The sequence below is a fragment of the Populus alba genome, chromosome 10 (assembly GCF_005239225.2).
Source record: "Populus alba chromosome 10, ASM523922v2, whole genome shotgun sequence".
In the NCBI taxonomy this organism is placed as follows: domain Eukaryota; kingdom Viridiplantae; phylum Streptophyta; class Magnoliopsida; order Malpighiales; family Salicaceae; genus Populus; species Populus alba.
Window position 1 is genome coordinate 2,253,764 of NC_133293.1, and position 8,500 is coordinate 2,262,263.

The following is an 8,500-nucleotide window of genomic DNA, read 5'->3' on the forward strand; positions in this document are numbered from 1 at the left end:
AAATGCAAGAAGAGCAGCAGAGACATTGAAATTTGGGACTAGACCAGTACTGGTGAGATTCAGCTTCATGACTATAACACTGTAAATTAGAGTAGGTCACAAGAAATTAGTTGGTTGGTAGATGGAATAAACTACATAAAAATTTATAATATGATAGATTTAATTCATGTAATTTAAATTTAAGAGAAAAAAAAACACACATTTCCTCTGCCTCAAAATAAATGAAATAAAAAATACAAACGAATTATTGAATTTCCAAGTGATTTTATTATTCCTATTTTCAAACTTCGATTGTAATAATTCCTCACCTAATTTTTTAATCGAATGCAATAAGTTATTATTCCTATGAAAATTAAAAACAAAATCACTATTATTTATCTCTTAGTTTACAAAAAAAAAACATTTATTTCAAAGCCTAGATTTTCTAATTAATTCCATTGTTTTCTACAATGATAACTTTGTTTTTGGGATTGAGAGATAAAATTATCATCGAACTAATTTTGAAAATTATCATCGAATTTATGTAGAAGAAGCATGCTAAAAAGGGAATCACTTAGCGTGAGTATATCTATCCTTAATGGGAGCCGATCGAGTCAAGATTGATAGTTACGTGCGAAAGGGGAACCCTTTCGTCATTAAATCATCAAAAAAAATATTCCAAAACAAACACCACAGACACCCACCCCACCCTCCAAGAAGCAAACAATTTTGCTGAAAGGAATAGGCAATAAATATCTCCGTTTAAATCACCTTAATTCAGTGGAAATTTATGTGCGCATTATTTGTACATTAAGCTATGAGCATGCATCAAAGTGTGGTTTGATTTGATTAACTACTTGACATAAATAAAATGGAGAGAGAAAAAAAAATTACTTTGTTATGGGTCAGAAATGTTTATGATATTTATTTTTGATAACACAAGTTTTGTGGATATAAAATAGAGAAGATATTGAAGTTACATCTAGACAGCAAAATCGAACTCCTTGATTATTAAAACTTGATAAAAAATCTAGATCACAGGTTAAGCTTTATTAATTAAAATAATATTATATTAATTTTAAAATAATTAACTTATATTTTGACTGAATCAACTAGATTATAAACTAATTCATCAGGTCATTTAAATTATATTGGTTCTAACTTCCACTTGATTATGAGCTAATCATTCTCCAATTAATTCACATTCACTTGACCGAGTTTTAAATTATATTGGTTCTAACTTCCACTTGTTATTATGACATTTTACATTTACTTACCTTTTGGGAGCAAGAACTCAATTTTGAAAGGGACGGTGAGTTTCAATTTTGCACTTTCTTTTTACCTTTTATAAAAAAATTAATATCATGATCAATATCTTCAAATCAACTTTAGTGATGTTGATATAACTTTTTTTTTTTGTACAATAGGATGTTTGGATAAGCTTTTGATTGCACTAAAAAAAACTTATCAAAGCAAAAAAAAAAATAACAAAGAGCCTCAAGCAAAACTCCTTAGCCAGCTCGAGTCAACAAATCAAAACACATTATCTAAGATATGAAATTGAGATAACTCTATAAATAGAAAAGCTAAAAAGAAAAAAACACTAACAACAAATATATTAAAAAATGCTTTTAAAAAAATTCAAATCAGGCTAATCCTTTAGAAATACTACCTAGATCATAAGACTTAGATGACCTCATCATGGCCAGCACGAAATTTGAGAAAGAAAGAAAAGGAAAAGAAAAAAGAAAAATAAAAGTAATTTCAAGCCAAATTATGTTGAACCACCATACATGCACCAACCAAAGAAAAAGAGGATGCCGAAACGAATCAAATGATGCGGTGGAATTACGGTTACAACTACCTGAGTCAGCCGCACGCGCGAGCCAGAAGGTCGGCTGACTCATATGAGGCATGTGTCAGCTACTATTTTGTTTTATACTTTTTTTGTGAAAAATCTGAAAATATCTTTTGGACTAAACAATATTAACAAACAAACAATGGTGAAACTACAACCAAGTCCCTGAAGCTAAGGTTAAAAAACTCAAATTGTAAGGCCAATGTAGTAATTCAATTGTTTTATAAAATATGAAAATACAAAAATGCCCTTGTGCAGAAAGCAATGAATTATTTTATTCAAGAGTTGCATTAGTAATTATCTATGAATTAAAAAATACAATTACCAAAATAACCATGTACAATTCTTAAAAAACATTTTATGTCATGGTAAAAATATCACCTTACCCTTGAAGCAAGACCAAAGATAAAATGGCCAAGGGATATAATAATAATTGCACTATTGTAATGAATAGTAATTTATGTCTCGGAATATAATAATGTCGCTAAGAGGATTAATGTCTTGGGTAATTATATAAGTATTTAAGTATGCAAATTATACTCGTTAAAAAGAATAGAGATAGTGAGGCCAAATAAGATATGTCTTCTGATATCTTCATGTTTTAAAATTACATAAATTCATTCTTGAATTATTCTTTAAATTGATTTATTTTATATCTTGTTTTTCCTCCAACGTTTTAACCCCTTCTAAAAACACTATAATAAAATACTAACCAACATTACCTTGTTTCCTTGAGTGAATATTAATGAACAAATGTTAAATGAATGATAAATGGGTCTAATATTTGTTTTTTTTACTTGGGATCAAGTTGTTCAAAGAAAATATAAAAGTGTGAGCTGATTCCCAAAACCTCTTGGAAAGTCAATTATAATTTTTTTTTATTATTATTTATAATCTGATTTATATGGAATTCTAGAAAATTTTCTAGTACCATAAATAATATACATTTAATTGGATTTGGAAAATATAGCCTCTTTTATTAAATTAAATCTGGCCTTATATTATTTCCTTTCATCACATGGCTTTTAAGGAAACTTCATTAATCCTAGAAATAGAAAGACGACTTAGCTTTAATAAGGCTTCACCCTAAAATCTAGCCTATCCTTTCCCAGCCTAACCCTAATTACAGCCCAAACCCTAACCACCATCACCACCAGGTCCACCAGCACATAGATTTGCAAAACCCCAACACGCCACCCAAAAAGAGCACTAAGAAAAGGATATTATTGTACTTTAAACACAAATAAAAAATTAATGGGGGTTTCATTAGAGACCATGTTTTTAATTAGGTTGTCCATACTTTGTTGGCTGTTACCATGCAATAAATATCAGAGTTTCTAATGTCAACTGAATACATGAAAATATCCATCATACGGAGTATATTTGAGTCTCTGCTATATCATAAACTAATGGCACATGATTAGTTACAGTTATGCGAGTCCACCTTTTTTAAAGAAAAACGATACTATGTGAATTCTAATGGCTGCTATGTTCGGTAATAGACTTTTGTGTGACTGACTGAGACAGGTTCATAATTGGAAAAAATTAAATTTGAAGACTCGGCCTTGAACCAATATGATGGCTATAACTAGGAAAAATAGATATTAGTCCTTTCTATTATGAAGACTCGGCCTTGAACCAATATGAAATTTGGATTTGAAAACCAACTTTTCAATTATGAAACCTTCTGATTGCAATTACTTTGTGGAAGATTTAAACTGCTTTGTAAACACTATCCAATGTGGCCATGTTCTCAATTTGAAAATGTTCAATTTAATGGTTTATCAATATGCTGCAACTGTGTATTTTTATTTTTGAGTCAATTGAAGGATTGGAATCTATCAAGCAAGCTTTGTATGAATTGGTGATTCTTCCTCTACAAAAACCTGAGCCCTTCTCACATGGGAAACTTCATAGTCCATAAAAGGGGGTTTTGTTATATGGACCTCAAGGCACCGGGAAGACCATGCTTGCAAAAGCTATTGTCGAAGAGTCTGAAGTTATTTTTATAAAGATGTGGATCTCCAATCTGATGAGCAAGTGGTTCGATGATGCGCAAAAGCTCGGTGAGTATAGATTGAACAATGATGATTTAAAATTATTGCTTTGTGAACATTCTTAACCAAGATGGTACTTGCTGCTATCAACTGACCTTCAGCATCTTCCTCGGCCTTTGAAATTGGGATACCTAATCAAAGAGAGAGGGCTGAGATCCTGAAGGTTGTTTTTAAAACGGGGGAAATCGAAAGCAAAATTGACTTTGACTACATAGCAAGTTTGTGTGAGGGCTACACTAGTTCAGATTTTCTTGAACCTTGCAAGAAAGTAGCTTATTTTCCTATTAGGGACCTATTGGATAAGGAGAACAAGGGAAACAAAATCTAGTGTAAGTATATATTTATCATCGTGTGGTTCCATGCTTCCATCAGTTATTTTATAGCATATTGAACAATATAGTTCTTACCTGTGATTTGTTATAATCGCAGCCAATTCTTCATGGTATTTTTATTGATTTGTAATATTTGCATAGAAATCCCATGCATGCCTGAGGGTGTCATGGAAAAGTTTTGGTTCCTCATGAGAACTAGAAGAAATTAAACAAAGTGTTGTTATGAACTACAAGGGATATCTATTGGTGTTAACAATTATTAACTAGAGGATTTTATCTTTCCATTGTTTGAGCTTGTTGTGGATTCTTTAACCCTTTATTGAGTTTCTTCATTGAGATTCTTTCTCAGGCACCAAGGCCATTGTCCCAGTCAGACTTGCAGAGAGTTCTTGGCACATCAGCTAAGACTAGGGTTGCTGCAAATGAGTACAGGAGGTCAAGCTCACATTCACCTCGTTGGCCAGGTAATCAGATGACTATCGGGTTCAAGCCATAACTAACGAGCTCTCTATACTAGTAGTATCTCAAATCTTGAATCTTCAGTCGGATAATCAGGACCCTTGAAATATTCATTTGTTTTTTCTTGATATCAGGCCAAGAGAAATTGTATTTTAAATTATTTTAATGTTTTTCCTATTCTGAAATGCTCTAAGTAGAATATGTTGTGTTAAGGCGACTCAAAATTGCAGATTTGCTGTAGCATAGAGCTCTTAACGTGGTATTAATACCTATCTTGCTTTTCTTTTGCTTTAGATATAAACTTGCCAATCACCAATGTTGACTGATCTTGTTGATGATTTTGTCTCTGTGTTAGAGTTGTGGAACATTGTTTGTCCATGTTGATATGGGTTTCTTATACTTTTTAATAGTCGTTTATGACTTACAAGTTATAGAATTACTCTATTTTGCTTGCAAAAAATATTGCTGCTGTTGTGAGAACAGAATTGTTTTAATTCTTATAAATCTATTTATAAAATTGAAAATACTCCAAGAAAGGGAAATTGATTTAAGTGATCGAGAATAAGGAAATGAACATATAAAAAAGGACCTAAAACATAAATGATTTTATAGTTAACACAAATTATTGCTTGCATACATGGAATCTTTTTCATGGAAGTAACACCCAATCTGCCACCATAGTGTTGTTTCCGTGTCAAATCAACATGATATCTTGTTTGTACTGCAAAATTAGGAAGGCAACACTGATCAAATAAATTGTAGAGAAAAGATAGCCTAACAAAAAATGTGATTATAAAATTTGAAAACTCAAATGCTTGCAAAACTTACTTGAAAATATCAGTTGCATTATTTAGTTTCTTCTAGCACCATATCTGCCAACGTTCTTCTTTGTTTTTTTGTTGTTGAGATTCCATTTATCTTCAACCATCCTAAGAAACCATGCAGGTTTTTCTGTTCTAAACACAATATATCCTGTTGCAACTCCAAACACAAACCCACATCCATATCCTATTGTCACAGCTTTCCATCCAAATCCATCTCCAAACAATGTTGAATCATCTCCTTCATCAAAGCTTGATGGCGGCAATGATGGTGCCTCATCACCATAACATTGTTTTAGTACTTGAAATCCACATAAACCCAAGTTTCCTTCAAATGAGTTTGCATTAAAGGTGTTGAACTGCTCTCCACTTGGTATGGGGCCCTCGAGTTGGTTATGTGAAAGGTTTAGGATTGCAAGAAATGTTAGACCCCTCAGCTGCGTTGGAATCCTTCCGGTAAGCAAATTTGAAGATAGATCTAATGATTCCTAATTAGTCAAATTTCCTAATGATGATTGGATATGACCTGTAAGGGAATTATGAGAAAGGTTGAGCTGTTAGAGTGCTTTAAGCTTTCCGATCATTTTTGGAATCTCTCCGGTGAAATTGTTATTTGACAAATCTAGTACTCTGATAGTACTTCGGATCTTCGTAAACTCAATTTCTACACCTTTCCATGTCATTTCTATGGAATAGACATAGACAGTGTAATTTGTTGGCCCCATGTAAATCATCTTTTGATCCGAGGCCATCATTGCTTCAAGACTACTGAAATACCTAGTTGGCAATGGCCCATTAAAATTGTTGCCAGAGATGTCAAAAATCCGTAATTTAGAGAAGGAATTATATGTAGTCGGATCCTTCACAAAACCTTGGAGCTTATTGGATTTTAGGACAAGAATTTGTAGCTTTGAAAGCGTTTCTAGAAAGTAGGGAAATGTATCCTCAATCTTATTGTTGCCAAGATCAAGAACTTCGAACATTGTGCAGTTGATGATAGACGGTGATATTTTCCCTTCTAATTCATTTCCATTGAGGTTGAGATATTCCAAGCTATTATCCTTTGAAAATGCTGAAGGGATGGTGCCTTGAAGATTGTTCATGCCTAGATGCAATACCGAGAGCATGCTGCTGAAGTTTCCCAAACATTGTGGCGTAGAACCACTAAAGTTGTTGTTGGACAAGTCCAGGACTAGAAGGTTTCTCAGCTTGCAAATAGAAGAAATCTCACCTGTCAAATTACTATTGGACGCAAGAATAAGGACTTCCAAGTTCTCTTGTTTGAAAATCAAACTTGGGAGTGGACCATGCAAGTGGTTATTGCTCAAATCAAGGTATACCAATGAATTGTACTGTTGGAGTTCACTTATATTTCCTGTGAGATTATTGTTATGAAGGACAAGATATTGTAAAGAAGGAAGAGCAAACAAAAAGGATGGTATTGGTCCATTGAACAAGTTATTGGATAAAAATAAATATCGTAGATTTGAAAGGGTATTTAATTGAGAATGTATAAGACCTACTAGTTGATTATTGGATAAATTTAAATATGAAAGATTGACTAAGCTACCTAAAGAATTTGGAACTTAGACCCATAAAATTATTAGAACTAAGAAGCAAGGAATGAAGGTGTACAAGGTTTCCAAGTGACGATGGGATCTCACCATTTAAATTGTTACTTGAGAGGTCTAAAGAGGTGAGGAGCTGTGTGAGATTACCAAGTGATGATGGGATCTGACCGCTCAAATTGTTACTTGAGAGGTCTAAATAGATGAGTTGTACAAGGTTTCCAAGTGACGATGGGATCTCACCATTTAAATTGTTACTTGAGAGGTCTAAAGAGGTGAGCTGTGTGAGATTACTAAGTGACAATGGGATATGACTGCTCAAATTGTAACTTGAGAGATCTAAATAGATGAGTTGTACAAGGTTTCCAAGTGATGATGGGATCTCACCGCTCAAATTGTTACTAAAAAAGTGTAAAAAGGTGAGTTGTGTGAGATTACCAAGTGATGATGGGATCTGGTCGCTCAAATTGTTACTTGAGAGGTCTAAATAGATGAGCTGCACAAGGTTTCCAAGTGACGATGGGATCTGACCGCTTAAATTGTTACTTGAGAGGTCTAAATGGGTGAGCCGTGTGAGATTACCAAACGAGGCTAGATCTGACCTTATAATGTTAGAATTACAAAGAGACATATACTCTAATGACTTTAGATTACTGATTAAGTTGTTTTCTAAATAAATTGAAATTCTTGTATTAGAAAGACCCAACAGAGAGAGGACATTACTCAAATTGGACGAAGGAAAAGAGTTAGTGAGGCCTTTGTTGTATGACAGATCCAGTGATTCAAGGTCTGGGAGGAGAAAGATGTTACCTGGGAACTTCCCCTGCAATCCACAACCACTGAGGGAAAGAGATGACAAAGAAGAGGACAGATTCGTCAAGGAATTAGGTGCAACCAAAGACATCTTTACAGAACCCAAATTGAGATCTCTTAGCTTGGTTAGGTTTTGAACAAGCTTGTCAAAAGAAATTGGTTATAGACTTGGATAGTCATTGTCAGAGAGATCAAGTGAAACCAATTTGGAGAGATGAGAGATTTCCAACGGAACTTGACCTGCAAAGACTGAGAAATTTAGGTTAAGATGTGTCAGATTGGAAAACTGGCCAAATCGAGAAGAAATATGGGAGCTATTGAAATCATTGTCAGAGAGGTCCAGCTTTTGAAGATGATGCAGGGAGAAGAGGGTGCTATTGGGATGGAGGGTGCCATAAAGCATGCTGCATGAGAGGTCCAGTGCAGTGACATGCCCTGTTTTCATGTACCCTCTTTCCACGAATCTGTCTTGGGATGGTGGCATCGCCCTGAAGCAGAGCTATTAATAGAAAAGGACTCTTTGAATTGGAGCAAAGAAAGACTTTGGTTGGGAGCACAGAAATGAGATGAAGAAATTGTTGAATGGAAAAATTTCGCACTACTCTTCTGAAAC

At 33.8% G+C, this 8,500-nt stretch overlaps 2 pseudogenes; one reads left to right on the forward strand and one right to left on the reverse strand.

Annotated features, from left to right (window-relative positions):
* Window positions 1-3,626: 3,626 nt before the first annotated feature.
* On the forward strand, window positions 3,627-4,868 carry LOC118037072 (uncharacterized; annotated as a pseudogene).
* Window positions 4,869-5,535: 667 nt separating this feature from the next.
* LOC118037071 (receptor-like protein 9DC3) lies at window positions 5,536-8,290 on the reverse strand (annotated as a pseudogene).
* Window positions 8,291-8,500: the final 210 nt, after the last annotated feature.